The sequence below is a fragment of the Heterocephalus glaber genome, unplaced genomic scaffold (genome assembly GCF_053883595.1).
Source record: "Heterocephalus glaber isolate CG9 unplaced genomic scaffold, H.glaber_assembly_v1.0 deba00000594, whole genome shotgun sequence".
Classification (NCBI taxonomy): Eukaryota; Metazoa; Chordata; class Mammalia; order Rodentia; family Bathyergidae; genus Heterocephalus; species Heterocephalus glaber.
Window position 1 is genome coordinate 16580624 of NW_028258151.1, and position 17871 is coordinate 16598494.

The 17871-nt window shown below is 43.7% G+C and overlaps 1 protein-coding gene across 5 annotated transcripts in view; it reads right to left on the minus strand.

Annotated features, from left to right (window-relative positions):
- Positions 1–17871, minus strand: part of Pc (pyruvate carboxylase) — a 119689-nt gene that overhangs the window by 79846 nt on the left and 21972 nt on the right. The window lies entirely within an intron of this gene.

A 17871-nucleotide genomic window follows, 5' to 3' on the forward strand; every position in this document is an offset into this window, starting at 1 on the left:
GGCCCTTGCCTTTGCCTACTTGGGACAAAGGAATTCAAGGATATAGCGAACTGATAAGCTAAGAAAAGAGGTCAAGTCTGAAATTTCAGAAGTAAGCTCCAAGGAAAACTGGAATCAGGCCCAGGCAGACCAATACTGGTTAATAGGTTGATATTCGAGTTACTTGTACATTGCCCTCAGACTTTGTCTCTTGTTTGTTTGAGCTAGACTTCAGCTTCCGAACATTAACACCTAAACCAATGCACGTCCATTGGCCTGCTGGACATGAAACAATTCCTGACAAGAGGGAAGGGTCTGGAAAACTACTGGCATTCTGTACACTAAGGGAGAGGTTTATCTGGCTGTACTTGGGAAATCTGGGGCAAGAGCTGCCACTGCCCCACCTTGGCCTTGCAGAACAGCCAAGGGAGCTTTCAACGATAACAGCCCACCAAAGCACATGTGCCATAGGTTCACCATCACCGATCAAGGAGGACCTCTTGCTACAGGAAGGGGACAAACAGGTGCTTAGCTCTCTGCTAAAACAGCATGTCTTCTTATCCCCAATGAAGCCCCCATCATCAACTGTAAAATCTTTAGTCAAAAGCCCAAGTCCATCTCTCACAGCAGTCTATGGGCCTCTCTTTCACCCTCCCAAAGAATTCTGCATTGAGGGGAAAATGTATGTGTGAGGCAATTAGAATTCTTCCTTCCACCTGTGGCTCCTGCAAAGGGAGGCTAAACAACCACTGGGTCTGAGTTTCCAGACCCACTTGCTATAAACATTGTACTTCTAACATTCTCTTTTCAGGATGTGGAGATGAGATGGAGGTTGGGGGAGGATGAGAGGCAGAAAAATAAAAGACTTCCCTATGTCCTTAGGCTGGCCTCAAAACAGAGCCACATGGAATAGAGGTCATCTGGTCCTTTCCCTGGGAGGAAGAGCTCTGCCCAGAAGTTCCTCATAGGGCAGCTCCATGAGCAGCTAGCCTGATCCCAGTAAGCCTCCAGCACTATACAAACAAGTAGGTGTCCGTGAAAAAGATACACAATCCTGGCACCAGGGGCCCAAGTCGCCTGATCCAAGCCATCTGGGTTAGTCTCAAATGGTACAATGAGTGACTATTTGCAAATTTTCCCTTCACTTGCACCCTTAGTGGGTGTTCTACAGAGCCTTGGATGGGCCTGTGTGCTGATGTTAAAGACTCTGAGGCCTCCAGAGCCTGACAGGCTGGGAAGGAATGAGAAGCTATTAGCTGGTGGGAAGAAGCAGGGGAAAAGAGCAGTGACAACAGCAAAATGGGCCTCGAGTTACAGGCAGTAAATGGACCAATCCTGAGAATTTGTGCTAGGAATAGCAAAGAGATAACACAGTGTTGGGAGGACAAAAGTTGACAAAAGAATGAGACCTGGTGGTGAGGGGGCACTGCCTGAGATCAGAATTCAAACCTAGACCTTAACTTTTTGGGGAAGAGATGCTGTCTTTCTTGAGGAATACCTGGGTTTATACAATGGACACAGGGCAAAGGCACTTCAGTGATAAGTGACACCAGCTCGTTAAAAGCAGAGAGAGCCCTGAAAATGTGAGGAAGCCCAGTGCCTAGCACAAGCTGCTTGTTGCAAGTATATATGAATGGATGGACTCAGAAAGAGACTGGTTCCATCCGAAGTAATCACATTAGCAGAGACGGGGAGACGGTATATGTATGTGATGAGCAACAACCTGGAACTGTTATGCCTCTTGCTGGGACATAGAGGAAGGGGACAGGAGGAGAGGGAAAAGCAAGAGTGATGATATTCTTAGACCTTATATGCCAACCAGATGGACCTCAGTGGGCTCAGAAGACGCATGCAGAAAGGCACAAGCTATTCATCAGCGGGCCATGCCTTGTAACCAGTAGTATTCACTCAGCATTCCATCATCCTCCACGTGCAACAGAAGGTCCTGACTTTCTTTTCCTGCCACTAGGCCCTGCCTAACAGCTGGCAAGGAAGGAAAATCTCAGACTCACATCTCAGGCAATGAGGCTAAGGCAAATGTAGGGGCACAGGAGAGTGAGTACAGACTGAAAGCAAAGTAGAGTGGCTGTCCCCAGAAGGACTGTCTTCTGGGAACCTAGATGGAGATTCAGAATGGGCAGAGGGCAAACTCCAACCAATGGTTCCCAGTAGCCCCAGGACTCAGAGCCACTCCTCACCTTCATGTACTCTCATCCCTTTGGTCTCTCTCCTTCCACCAGGTGCTCTGACCTCCTCAAGGAACAGAGCTGGGCCTGGACCCAAATTTAACCTGTTCAACTCACAGAAACACAGGCATGTGACAAAGGAAACGTGGGCAAGGACAAGATGCCTTCCTTGGCCCTTAGCTCAACCGCCAGCAGACTGTACCCATTTATATACTTGCTTCCTGTGCCTGTGAGGAAGAAAACACATTTTCACTAAAGCAACAAAGAGTGGGCAAACAACCTTGCGAGGAAAAAACTCGGCTGCTTGCTAAAAAAAACCTTCACATTTCTTCAAACCTTTGGGCAGGATTATCTTTATCTTTGCTATAGCCCTAAAGAAGAAGTATTCTAGAGAGGAAATGAAAGTAAAAAGAGAACAGAGGCCAAAGATAATTTTGTAAAACAGGTAAGAGCCAAGATACTTGAGCAAAGAACCCTGCTCCTAGACCCCAGGCATCATGTCAGATGCTACTGGGGTTGGAAAAATGAAAGGAAGCTACAGATTTTGCAAAGGCTATAAGCACGAAAATGACAAAGAGAAAACCTAGAGCCCTTCGGAGCAGTAAGAGCACAAACACACGGCCCCTGGGGATGGTGATCCATTGCAGCAGTGGGATGGAGGAAGGAAGGCCTAGGTGTAGGCAGTGCCGGAGAGATGGATCTGAGCTCTGCTGGATGACCTTGGGCAAGGAGCTTCCCCCTTAAAGCTTCTGTTTCCTCAAGGCAATACCTTTCACCTCCAGGACAGCTGAAGGCAGCAGAGACAACAGGTAAAAAGACCCCAGCAGAGCAGAATGAACTTAGTTCCTGTTGGTATTTACAGATACAGTACCATGATTCTTCTACTGTTGTATTTATTTATATAAATTTATTTCTAAATGAAGAAAACCCAACTAGTAGATACAAAACCACTCAAGAACTCTGATCTTGTTTTGCCCATATTCTGGTACTGTCCCTGCAGATTTCAGACTGTCCAGAGTCTGAAGAGAGAAAGTTACTGCTACAGTATAGATCCTGAATGTCCCCCAAAAGCCCATGTGTCCAAGGTTTGGTCATCAGTTTGAGGTGCTATTAGGAGGCAGTGGAACCTTTAGGAGCTGGGGCCTAGTGGAAGGAAGTGAAGTCATAGGAAGTGTGCCTTGAAGGGGATATTTTGGGTTTCCAGCCCTGTCTGTCCTCTCTCTCTTTGCTTCCTGGTTACCATGAGATAAACAGCTTCATCTGTCTTGTGCCCCTGGCATGGGGTATTGCCTCACCAACAGGCCCCAAAGGTAATGTGGCCAGCCAGCCATGGACTGAGACCTCCAAAACCAGAACCCAAACAAAATGAACCTTTCCTCCTTATAAGCTGATTAGCTCTGGTATTTTTTCACACTGAGGAAAACTAACACTGCTGCTGACCCACCGTGTATCACTCACAAGTGGCTCCTTCCCTCACCTCTAGCATGATTAAATAGGAAAAACAAGACCACCATCTCACTAATTACAATTCCTCTGTGCTTGTGAATAGGTTAGGGTCTCTGTGTACATGAAGCCCACCTTGAAGCTACTATTGCAGAATAGACTTTCTAAAGAAGCAAAGGGATTCTGAATGGTCTTAATCTAAATCAGAGGGGAGAGGATGGGAAATAGGTTTTAGGGCTTACAACTGAGATAAGCAGAATAATGACAAGAAGGATGAAGAGACAGCTACAGAGACATACTTTCATTTAACAAATAACTGCTCCATCCTGTGATGAAACATTCTTTCTATCATCAGCATCAGTTTAAAAAGACCACATCCCCAGTCTTAAAAAAGATCTTCCAAAACTGCATCTCCAACTCCAGGGCATAGCACCTGTTCTTCCTCTACCTTGCCCATCTCTCTCTGGCTGCAGGTGACATGAGGACAAGATATTTGCTGAACACAAGGGCACCAAGAGCCATAAGACAAGCTGGCAAGGTGGTTTCAGGACCACTCAGAAGGCCCATTATGAAAAGAACTTCATTGTGTGGGCTGTGGCCCTGGTGCTGATGAACTCTCTCATCCAAGTTTGCTGTTAGCTACAAAGGGGGTATCTAATAAGAGTGCAGAGGGTATGAGAGCATCCTCACCCTGGAAAAGCAACTCCACAGAGAAAAGCAAGGCAGTAGTATCAGCTTCAGAAGCAGAGAGTGACCCACCATGGCCACCATGTCCCACCTGGAGGTCCTCTGAGCAGTGACCCTGCAGGCAAAGGAGGCCAGAAACAGAGCAGCTCAGAGGGGGTAGTGAGCCACTGTGCTACATGACAAAGAGAAGAGTCCTAGAAGTCCTTCTTTTCTGCAAAAGAGCCTGTAATAGATCAGAGTTTTAAATGGGTCATAGAGAAGCACACAGCTTTAAAATGTTGAAAAATCTTGAGGTAAAACTTTTAAAAAGAAAGAAAAAAGTTAGGAATTAAGGGTATTGACTTGGCAGAACAAATGACAAATGCTCTATTCTACCTCCTGATTTACAAACAGGATAGATATGATCTTTGGACAAGTGGACAATGGCATCCTGGGCTCCTACCTCAGAGAAGTGTCCAAGAAGCTATTTGGAAGGAAAGATAAAAGTCAAGCAAACTAAAGAGGCAGAGAAAATAGGGGCAGAAATGATATAGCAGATAAATAAGAAGCAGGCTCCTTTGCAAATCTGGAGTTGTTTAGAGACCTCTAAAAGATAAAGGCCAAAGTCCAGCAAGACAGTGGTATCTGAATCTCTTACATTAGCAGATACTGCCTTTATGATCACAAAAGGCAAGCAAGCTATTTCCTATCTAGAAAAAACATATACACAGCTTACAAATGTAAAATGGACAGCTCTTACTAAAAGACACAAAATTTGAGGAATAGTACCTTTCCTGAAACAATGTAGAACAATAGGTAATTATAGCTAAACTGCAATTTGTCCATACTAATGAAATGAGATTAGCAAGCATGGATATTTCAATAAATATTTATAGAGCACTTCCTAAGTGCCTGTCAGAGCATAGGAAGTAGAATTTTTTAAAAACCACATTAAATTTGAAAGCAAGGCTATTACAGTTTAGATCCTGAATGCCTCTCAAAAGTCCATATGCTACAGGCTTGGTCTCCGGTCTGCAGCACTGGTGGGAGGGGGTGTAATCTTTAGCAAGTGGGGCCTCATGGAAGGAAGTGAGGTGAGAGGGGTATGCCCTTGAAGGGGCTATTAGGACTGCTGCCCCTTCTTCTCCCTCTCTTTCACTTCCTGGCTGCCATGAGGTGAGCATCTCCTCTATGTGCTCCTGCCGTGATGTACTATGCTGCCACAGACCCAAAACAATGGAGCCAAGCAGCCATTGAGTGATACCTCTGAAACCATGAGTCAAATAAATCTTTCCTCCTCTAAACTGGTTTTCTCAGGTATTTGTCACAGTGATACAAATTGCACACAAAAGCTTACTATTATCAATAACACAAAATCCTAGAAATAACCCAATATTAGACAAATGATTAAGCAAATCACAGATAAGTCAATATGACCAGGAACAGGGACCATGGTTAATTAAAATTGTTTGGCATATGAGCCTAATAATGCATGCATTCTAGTTACAAAAATGTGCAGAATCATCAGGCACAGTGTTGCACACCTGCAATTCCAGCTATTTGGGAGGCTGAGAAGGATTGGAAACTTAAGAGAATCCTGTGCAACATAGCTAGACCCTGTCTGAAGAGAAAAACAAATAAAAAGGGCTAGGGTTGTGGCTGATAGAGCAATTCCCTAGCATGTACAAAGCCCTGGGTTTAATTTCCAGTACCCCCTACACACACACACACACACACAAGAATGAATGTACAAAACATACAGGCACACTACAAAGAGGAGAAAAAAGTCTAGCATGTTGTGATTAAACTTTGTGTATTACTTTTTGCTGTTGTTGTTTTTGAGACAGGGTCTCATTATGTAGCCCAGGCTGGCCTCAAACTCCCAGTGATCCTTCTGTTTCAGCCTCCCAAATGCTGGGATTACAGGTGTGCACCACCATTCCTTTTTGTAGCTGAATAATATCCCACCCATAAATTGATGAATGTTTGAATTGTTTCCACTTTGGGGTTACTATAAATAATTCTATGACCATTCATACACATGTTACATTTTAAATAGATAATTATTGCCGGCATGGTGGCATGTGCTTGTATCCCAGCATAGAGATGCTATTGTGTGCACCCACGTATCTGTAAAGGTACATGGGTCCGGGACAAGGTCAGATGGGCAAGCACTTACTCAACCCCAGGCCCACAAAGGGGTTACAGGAAAGGCTCACATCTTCCTGCAGTAAATAAAAGAGAGCCGCAAGGGAGGCAGGAAACAAGATCCTAGCAACAAGAAATGATTGTAGCAATAGGACTAAAAGAAAGAAGAAGAAAACATAGAGGAGAAACTTACATGAAGAAACAAAAGGAAATATGTCTAAGACAAACAAGAAAATCAACACCAGATGTGCTGGCACATGCCTACAACCCCAGCGCTCAGAAGACTGAGGCAGGAGGGTTACTTATGAGTTTGAAGCCAGCCTGGGCTACACAGTGAGTTCAAGGCCAGCCTGAACTACATAGCAAGACCCTGTCTCAAAAAAAAAAGGTAACCAACCAGAAGAATATACATCAGCCAGGGGTGGTGGCACATGCTTGTGAGCCCACCACTGGGAGGCTAAGGCAGGAGGATCACGAGTACAAGCTCAGCCTGGGCAACTTAGCAAGATCTGGTCTCAAAAATAATAAAAAAGGGCTGGAGGTATTGCTCAGAAGGCCCTGGGTTCAATGCCCTATACTGAAAAAAAAATTTCAATTAAAAAAAATTTTTAATTTTAATTTAAAATTTACATTACATATATGTGTGTGTATGTGTATTTAATCTCCCTTGCAGAAATGAGAAGACACAGGGAACATCATCATCTGGAAAGTGCCACAGTAAGATGCCTACTTGGATGGGCTGGCTATTTAGCTCAGTGGTTTCGCCACCTGCTGTGCAAGCGCAAGGACCCGAGTTCGATTCTGGGTACCAAAAAAAACAAAAACAAAAACCAAGATGCCTACTCGGTGCTTCTGTGTGGCTTCAGCCCTACTACCTTCAGGAACTAAGCTGCTATACTGTGGTCAAGAGAATGGATAAGGCAGCTCCGGGTTCCAGGCTAACCGATGCAATACCACCAAGATCATTGGAATGAGGCACCTAAAACTTGAACTCTACACCCAGAACAGGCAGCTGCTGCAGCGTCCAGCACCTCTGAAGAGCCTCAACAATTAACCAAATGATAAGTGTTCTGGTTTAAATCCTTTCTTAAATTATTAAAAGAATCTGCTTGAAACGGCCCAGAAAACAAACACTGATATCATGTGACAAGCACAGTGTCTGTTATCAAAAGGACAAAAGAAAAGGAAGACCACTTTGGGGTAAGGGTCAGAACCACTGAGATCCAGGAAGGCCTGAGGTGCTTCTCCTTCAGGGGCATTTGCCTGATAAAGGAAGGGACACTGTGAGCAGAGGCCTAATGGGACAAGAGGCCAACAAACACAGGACAAGGGGAAGCAGGCAACTGGTGGGGACCACACTCACAAAGGCCCCCAGCTCAGACAGAACATGCCAGAAACATGATGACTGCAACTGCTGGATTCAAAGGCAACTTACAGAACTGAGCTAATAAAAAATTCAAATTTGAAGGGGCCGGGGATTTAGCTCAGTGGTTCCCCACCTGCCTTGCAAGTACAAAGTCCTGAGTTCGATCCCTGGTACCGGAAAATTTTTTTTTAATTTGAGGCTAGGGATATAGCCCAATAGAGCAGTTACCCAGCAATCTCCGGTACCAAAAAAAAAAGGGCGTTTTGGAGGAAAGCTTCTTTTAATTCTTTAATGTAATAATGAATAAGGTAGAGCTCTATAGAAAAATGGATGTTGCCTTTGGACATAATACCTGTATATTTATGAATACATCAATACGTGTTAGCTACCTTGCCTTCCCCTTTAAGAGAATGTGGTAAATAGAAGGCCAACCACCCATGGAAGAAGTGTCCAAGGGACAAATTCCTAAAGCTCCCTGAGTCTCAGGGTCTGTGCCCTGTGGTGCAGGGCCACTTCTCTAAAAGTGGCACCAAGGCAGGCCCTGAATGGGATCACACACACACACACACACACACACACACACACACACACACGGATGTGGGAAGGCACGTCACATGCACAATAATCTAGATCCATGTAAAATAAAAAGGTCGCCTTTGCCACATCTAGATAGTAGGAGTGCAACATAATTTTTTTTAAAAATAAGAATCAGGACAGCCTAAAATTAACAGCTACCAAGATGGATTTGGCAGTAACAGAATAACAATGGGTTTCACAGTCAACTCAGGAATTCAAAAAATGTGACTGTTATGGGAATTTCCAAAATCAAAAGGTTAAAATAGCAAAATATTTAGAAAAAGCATTACATGAAAATGAGAATTTCAAGCAGGGACAAGGAGGCTCACAGGGTCTGAAATAAGGTAATCTCTCATTTTATTTTTTTAATTTTTTTTGTTGTTGTTTTTAGGGGGGTTTTTTTTGGTACTGGGGATCGAACTCAGGACCTTGTGCTTATGAGGCAGGCGATGGAACCACTGAGCTAAATCCCTGGCCCTGGTAATCTCTCATTTTAAAAAAGGGAAATCAAACAAAAAACCTTAAGACACAGTATTCATTGTTGCTTGTGTGCAACTCCTGCTTTCTAAGTAACCCTGGTTACACTACCAAATGCAAGTCCTCAGGCCAGATGGGTCAATGACAAATCTTTACAACCACAAGCAGCAGACCCTAGAGATTCCAGCTCCTGTTATAAATTCACAAAGTTGTCTTCTGGGACAAATCAGTGTCCTGAGTTTGAAACGATGATCAGACTTCCAGATCCAAGCATCAGAATACTTCAACTCTGGGGGTGCAGCCCAAATTACTTCCATTATTATAGACAGCTAAGTTAGGTAGAAATATTAATAGGCCCTCAAGAGAGTCAATGCCTATGAGAACATATTACAACTGTGGCTGGAGGTGCATCTTTTGAAGGCCTCAAGATTAAGATGGAATGACCAAGCCTACATGCCTCCCCGAGGATTAAGTGGTATCACGTGGTCCAATAAAGTCTAGATAAGTATCAGCCACCCAGGTGGGTGGCCAGGACCTCCTGATCCATCCCTCCCTAAAAAGGTCTTTGTCCTTTCCATGTGCACTTGCTACCTGCTTCCCCATTAGATCAATATTACCTAAGCAGCTATACTTGTAATCTTATTGGTTGATCATAGTTTTGATCCACTTTGTACCCACCTCATGACTTTATACCCACTTTGTGATTTTGCTCTATAAAACTTCCTTTGAGAAGTGGGCTCGTTGGTAACCCCCTTTTGGGTCTCCTGCTGTCTATCTCTCTCAATAAATATTTCCTACTCTTAACCTCTGTTGTTCCTTAGAATTCATTCTTTGATTTGGGGGAACACAAACTTGGCATATCTGAAATCTAGCAGGTTTGGGAGTTATATTTATTTCCCCTGTATCACCATCACTGTGATCAGCAGCCTCAGGGCCCAAGTGTGAAACTGAAGAATCCTGAGAGCAGAAGCCACATTCCAAGAGGTGCAAGGACTGCTCTCAAAAGCACTCCTTCAAAGGGAAGCAGTTTTTCCAGCTGGGCCAGATAACCATCCATCCCTCCTACTGAAAATAACTAAAAATGCAGATCCAGGAAGGGGAGAGGGAAGGGACATAAAAAGAATTAAGATATGTTATGTACATATATCAACTCCCCTCAATGAATGTAAACATTATGTGCTGCAAACATGTACTAATAAAATTCTTTTAATTTTTAAATGTATGCAGGATAAAATGTGTGTAAACACGTAATTTGTATGTGCATGTACACTTATAACTTATATATACTTAAATATATATGTATATATATATACACATATGTTTATGTGCTTAATTTTTTTCTTAAAATCATACATTGGGGGAAAAAACAAACATTCAGGCTAAAATCTAGGAGGATGCAGAAATCCCAAGAGGCAAGTAATCACTGAAACATTTATTCGAACCAGGGAAAGCCTGGGCTTCAGTTTTAAAACCCCAAAGGGCACCAGGGCACAGTCCAGAGCCCAGATATAGGGGGAAATCTAAGGAGATATTTCCTGCAGTGAAGCTTGGACTTTCAAAAGACACTCCCTTGGGATAAGAATATACCTGAAAAACCTGATCTATGTCTCACTGCTCCCATGATCTGCAAAAAAACTCAAGTGTGTTGATCCTTATCACTGAACAGTTGGAGGGGAAAAGAACCCACTCGCCCTAAGAACTTGTAATCACGACAGCTTCATATACAGATTTGTAGTCCAAATTCCAATTTCCCCCAGAAATCACTCAATGCTCAATGCTACTAGTGGGAAGAATACAACCACATCGGGAACGAGTTCCATATAACCTAGAAGAGACAGACAAGCTAGCAATGCTGCTCCTCATTTATACCTCTGAGAAGCACTTGCTTATGTGTGCCACAGGAAGCCATGGACAAGAACATTCCCAGAAGTGTCATTCTTGTTTTGTTTTCCTTTTTGAAACAGAGTCGCACTCTATAATTCAGGGTGGCTTTGAACTCACTATGTAGCCCAGCCTGCCCTCAAACTCATGGTGATGCTCCTGCCTCACATCCCAAGTGCTGGGATTACAGGTGTATGCCACCATGTCCGGCCAGCAGTGTCATTCTTTTTCTTTTTTTGGTACTGGGGATCGAACTCGGGTCCTTGCGCTTACGCAGCAGGTGGCAAAACCACTGAGCTAAATCCCCACCCCAACAGTGTCATTCTTAAGGGCAAAAAAATAAAAGCCCACAGGCTTCTCAGCCACAGAAAGGAGAAATACATGTGGCAACTTCATGCTTTGTTCTACAGCAGTAAAAACTAATGGAGCTGTGTGCATCACATGTATGAAATTGCAACTGTAATGCTGAGCAAGTTGAAGGATTGACAGTATAATTCCATGTCTAAAATGTTCAAACACAGGCAAAATTTAAAAATGAACCATTTAGAGATTGGTCATAGGTGGGAAAACTGAAAAAAAAAAAATCAAGAGAATGATTATCACAAAAATCAGAATAGCTGTGGAGGTAAAGGGCTTCTATGAAGGCATAAAAGGCTTATACTGTCCTAACCTTTTATGCCATAAACTGGGGGGCAGAAACATAGATGTATGCTTTGTTTTGAGGTACATGTTTTAAATATGTCTTCTGTAAATGTGATGTATTTTTCAATAAACACCAAATAGAAAAAACAATCTAGGCTGGGGGTACAGCTCAGTGGGAGACTGTTTGCCTAGCATTCTTGACACCCTGGATTCAATCCCCAGTAGAAAGAGAGAGAAAATGGGAGAGAATGGGGAGGTGGGAGAGAACTGTTGAGTTAGGTATGGTGGTGCACACCTGTAATCCCAGCACTCTGGGAGGCTAAGGCAGGAGGATCAAAGTTTGACCCCAACCTGGGCAATTTAGTGACTTAACAAGATCTTGTCTCAAAATAAAAAATAAAAATAAAGGGGCTAGGGACATAGCTCAGTTCAAAGTCCCTGGGTTCAACTCCAGTATCACAAATACACAAATACACACACACACACACACACACACACACACACACACACACAGTGGAATGCCACAAAGCTGTTAAAAAGTGTGGCAGATTCACCTGTGCAGATATAGGCCTATCTCCAAGGTATGCTGATAGAAAAGGAAAGGAGCCTTGGCAGGGACAGGTATGGAAGAAAAGAGGGTATAAGAAAGCAAACAAGAATATTCTTCTATTTTAAATGGACACGCTGTCTCTAAAATGACAGACAAGATAATTTAACCAGAGGCAGCCTCTAGATAGGGGAACTGGGAACAAAAGATTTTGATACATTTACATTTAGTTCCAGGTGCAAGTAGTACTCAAATAAAATAGTCACTTTCTAAAGAAATTAAACACTAGGGCCAGGAATTTAGCTCAGTGGCATAGTGCCTGCCTGGCAAGCAGGAGGTCCTGAATTCGATCCTTGGTACCAAAAAAAAAAAAAGAAGAAATTAAACACTAATCCTTTGGGCTGACACTCTAGGAATGATCCTAGACTCTATCAGGTTCAAGGGTAATCATCTCAAGTCAGCCTGGCCAAGCCACGTCCCACAGAGACCCCTTGGATGGGCTCCATCAATGATAGGACTCTTGGGCTTTGCCAGGCTGGCTGATCTGGAACAAAAATCTCAAAGAGGCAGCAGCTGAAATGTTCTTTGGGGGGCCGTAAATCTGGTAAGAGTTTGTCCTCTCTCCCAGAAATACCCTTAATCTGCCCTCTACGGGGCAAAGCCTCTTTAAGCCAGTGTTGTCTCTAGTTAGAAAAGTCATCAGGGGACAGAAAATTGCCTCAGAGTTGTAAGAACAAGAAAGAAAGAGGTCAGACCCAGGATGCACACAGCTTTCCCTGGAAGGCAAAGTACCTCTTACCTTGTGACTTCAGTCTCAAAGCTCTTCCCTCTTGGCAGAAGATGCCCTACCTGTCTTTTCTGCTGACCAAACCCCATTCCAAGGCCCCAGCAAGGGTACTATGAAGATCAAGTATTTGGGTGAAGGGTTGAGAATGTAGTTCAGTGGCAGAGCTCTTGTCTAGCATGTGTGAGGTCCCAGATTCAATCCCCAGTACCACAAAAGAAAAAAAAAAAGTTGGGAAAAAACCCACAAAAACAAAGATTCATGTTTTGAATATGCTATGAGAATTCCCTTCTAAATGCTTCCTGTACCATGCACCAAAAAATGAACAGCAGCCCTAACCCTGTTCCTCTCCAATCTAATACACACACGCGCGTGCGCGCGGTTTTGCACAGTGTGAGCCTGTTTGCTAGCAGGCAACTTCAGCTTCAGCCTCTTTAGCCCTGGACTTCTCAGGCCTGGACATATAGGGAAAGCACTCAGATCCTCTGGTGATTAGCACTGCCAAGGCCTTGGCCCTCCCAGCCCAACCTCCCCAAGCAACAGGAGGCTCACACACAGTCCACGCTATTGTCTCAAGGAAATGATGGCAAAAACATAGTGAAGTAAGAAGATAAGGCATGCAGTGCAGGCACTCAGCTCAAAAATCTGTGCACTGAAAAAAAAAAAAATCTGTACACTCTGCCAGATCCCTCTCTTCTCTGGATGATGTTTTCTCCAGATAAATCCTCAGGCCTAACTGCTCTGATCTCAAGCCAGGTCAGTTTTCTCGGACTTTCAGATGGGCTAACAGCCCACCTCCACAGATGGTAGCCCATCTCATTCTCTATTTCTACTTGACTCTCTCCTCTTCCTCTGATAGGGTCCTAGGATCAGCTATCTGCACCTACATAAATGGGGTCATTTTCCCAGCCCTACGCTTCAAGATGAAGACAAGATTGCAAGTAAGAGTTTCCTGATTCCTTCCTTCTCTCTACCCCAGGACAACTTTCCTTCTGTGACTCTTGTATTCGCTTCTCCCTTCCACAGCAGCCCTCGCCCAATCTTGCCTGCGATTTTACTCCGTGCTGAGCTGCTCCCACACCTCTTCCTGACTCCCCCATTCCCAGTCAGCCTGCCCGAAGAGGTTTCCAAAACCCCATTCTTTGCTGGATGGCCAGCTTGAGCCTGTCTGGGGCTTCTTATGGTCTCCAATCCCAACATGCAGCTGGGATTCACAGAATCTCTGGCCCTGATACTAGTGACTTCCCCCACTGTACTCGCTCTTTCCACACCCTTGAGCAAAGCAGGCCCAGACCTGCTCCCTTCCAGGCTTCCCACACCCCCTCTGCCCATGTCTGACTTTGCTCATTGCCATGATCATCCAGCATGCCACTGCCTGGGTGCCCTTCCCTCTTCTCACCCAACCCAAATATAACAATAGTTCTAAGGCTTGCTTTTCCAACAAGTCTTTTCTGAATAATCTCACCCACCAGATATTGTTTCCTCATCCTCCAGGGCTATGGACTCATATTCTACTCTCTACTGGAATCCCTGTAACTGACCTTCACTGGGGCCATTAACATGCCACCTTTAATATGTCCACCATGACACTACATCACTTGAGTTATTTCATTTGATCTCTCCCAACTGCCACATAAGGAAGATCTCACTGCCCCTATTTTATAAATGAAAAAACAAGGCTCAAAGAGGCAAAGGAACTTGCCAGAAGTGCCAGGGCTACCAAGAGCCTAAGCCCAAACTCCATCTGATCCACCTGACTCAAGAGCCCACACTTGGTGACACTACTATGCCACTTCCCTGCTAACTCCCTGTGTGTTTATGCATTTAGCATCTCACTTGCCCAGAAGCAGCAGTCCATAAGCAGTCACTGGGCGGGGATTTAGCTCAGTGGCACCATACCTGGTCCCAAGCACAAGGTCCCAAGTTCAATCCCCAGTCCAAAAAAAAAAAAGCAGTCATTACTACTGTCTCATATTAACTAGTCATTGTTGAACAAGCATGTATTTTGTCTGGACCACAGCAAAGTGATCGAAGGCAAGGGCCAGTGCCAAGTCTGTGGCCTACAGCATTCAGGCAGGGCCTGTGCTACCCACAGGGGAACAGCAGGTGCTCAAGGAAAGAACAATTTCCTAGAATACTACTCAGAAATAACAAAGATAGATGTTATTCTATTCTATTCTAAGGATATTTAAGGAGAATATCCTTAAGCCATTCAATCCACTGAAAAAACTCAGAATTGGATCATGCCAGATATTGTAGTTGCCACTGAAGACTATCAGAAGGGCTTGGGACATAAATCAATGGTAGAATGCTATTATGGGGCACATGTGAAGCCCTACCTTTGATCCCAAGCATCACCAGTAAAAAGAAAAAAGGGAAGGGTATCCCCAAAAGTAAAAAGGGATAGAAAGATGGTGTAGGTCAACAAAAACAGTTATTTTGCAACTACCTGGACAGGGGTAGTGAAAACCCAGGAAGGCTGAGAAAACCCTTAACGCAGTGATGGTGAACCTATGGCATGTGTGCCACAGCAGGCACCCAGAGCCCTCTCTGTCAGCATGAGAGCCAAGTATATGAATTGTTTCTTCTAAACTAAATCCTCAGAGGGCCAAGGATTTAGCTCAGTGGTTCTGCCACCTGCATCACAAGTGCAAGGTCCCAAGTTTGATCCCTGGTACCAAAAAAAAAAAAACCTCCTTTGTAAACTAAATCCTCAGTATTCAGGTTTAATTGAAGTGTTGGCACTCTGTGATAAATTAGTGGGTTTAGGGTTGCAGTTTGGGCACTTGTATCTAAAAGGTTCGCCATCACTGCCTTAAGGCCTCATTGAAACAATCCTGGGTATCAGGGCAAGGAGAAGAGCCCCGTCCCCACTAAGGAGCCAGACTCCCAGTTGGCCATGAGGCCATGTGACAGCAACTGGCTCTAGTGATAGAAGCTGCAAACACTCATCAAACAGTCAACTTAAGAAAAAAAGAGGGAGTTTCTGGTCGACCTTTTCAGTTCTGTGCACCGAGACATTCTGCAACATAGTCTAATACTCTGTGGAACAATAGCATAGTCTAAAAATCCTAGGGCAGAAATCAGGATTGCAGCTGCTCTTAAAATTTGGCTATGACTTGAAATATAAAACTATAGGAGACCATTGTTTTTTGTTTTGGGGGGTTTTTTTGGGTACCGGGGATTGAACTTGGGTCTTTGCACTTGCATAGCAAGTGGCAAAACCACTGAGCTAAATCCCCGGCCCAAGGAGACCATTGTTTTGGACCAAGCTCCTGCCCTAGGCCCCAAGAGACCACACTAAAAGTCAAAATGGAATTATTCATGTTAAAGTTTTCCCAAACTGAAACTAAGTTGTTTATTAAAACTTCTGAGAAATTGCTAAATTTCCCAAACAGGCCAGTTTTAGATGGTATGATAACGAAGTTCCCTCTGCCTTAATTCCTTAGTAATCTGATGTGGCTTTTTATTTTTTTGATATGAGGGATCGAACTCAGGACCTTGTGCTTACCAGGCAGGTGCTGTGCTGCTGAGCTACATCCCCATCCCCTTAGTAATCTGATGTTAACCAGTTATTTTTCTACCGTTCTGTCTCTCTGTTCCCACCCGACAAAGAAAATCGAAACAACCAGTCTGCCTTCTGTTTTTGGTTTCTGATTCCTTTGGCTCTTTACTGTTTATAAAACCAATCTATTGGAAAACGTATTCTATTTTATGAAATGAAGGGTTACTTGGTTCTTGAATCAGAAATAAAGCCAATTAAGATTTTTAAACTCTGCTATTGTTGTAAGTTTGTCCTTTGAGAGGGTCTTCCTAAAGGAAGCTGAGTGAGTCACTGAATTTCCCTGAGCCTCAAACACAAAATGACACAAAACCACAGCATTAACCGTGATCTTAACCAGTTCCAGGGAGAACTGCTCAATGAAATGATAAAACTATAAAGTGTTGCACACATAGGAATAGCATCAACAACAGAAAAAATAGAACATCAGCTCCATGAGGGATCCTGGGGAGTACTAATTGTGATCAGATCCCAATATTTGTCAAAATCTGGATGGCTGACTGAGGGGGGTGGGGGGTGTCCAGTGTTAATAGACTGAATATGTAGCAATTCCTTTTCTGGTACACATGTTGGTAATCTCCCATTTTCTGCTATAAAAACACTGATCTAAAGAACCTCTTCTGAAGCTAGGTGTGGTGGCACGTGCCTATAATCCCAGCACTCAAGAGCCAGAGGCAGGAGGATCACCACGAGTTTGAGGCCAGCCTAGGGTACATAGTGAGTTCAAGCCCAGTCTGAACTACATTTATCAAGATCCTGTCTCAGAAAGAAAGAGAGAGAGAAGGGTCCGGGGATTTAGCTCAGTGGTTTTGTTGCTTGCTGTGCAAGCACAAGGACCCGAATTCAATCCCCAGTACCAAAAAAAAAGAAAGGGGGCGGGGGAGAACAAACCTCATCTGTTTGCTTGTCTTGTTAATCTTCAGGTTACATTTCTAGAACTAGAGTAGCTGTCAAAATTTGTTAATCTTCCCTTGTCCTAGGTGAAGAGTAGGCATATATGCCCTTGTTCCCCACTTTAGGGAGAAAGCATTGTATTGTCTCCATTCATAGAAGGAGTTTTTGTTGGAAGTATGGACTACATGTCTTTGATCTGTTGAGAAGGTTCTGTTCTACTTCTAGTCTCCTGATAGCTTTTACCATGAACAGCTGTAGAATTTAGTCCAATACTCTTTCTCCAACTAGTGACAGGATCATATGGCTTTCTCCTTTCCTCTGTTAAAATGATTACTTTTGGGCCAGGGATTTAGTTCAGTGGTTCCAGCACCTGCCTTGCAAGTGCAAGTTCCTGAGTTCGATCCCCAGTGCCAAAAAAAAAAAAAAAAAAGATTACTTTTGTGGGTGGATCTTCCAATGCTGATTCCAATGCTACCAACACTGCCATCCCTATAATAAAACCACTTTCTACATACTGCCAGATCTGACTTCTGAGAGGTTGTTTGTTAAACAAATTTCTATATATGTTCATACTTTTTTCTTCTATTATCTTTATCCAGTTTTAGGATTAGCACAATGTTGATTTCCTAAAATGAGGGGAGAAGTTTTCCTTCTTTTTTTCTGCTTTAAATGTTTGATATAATTTATCAGTTAAAATGTGTATGAGCCTGCTGTTGTCAT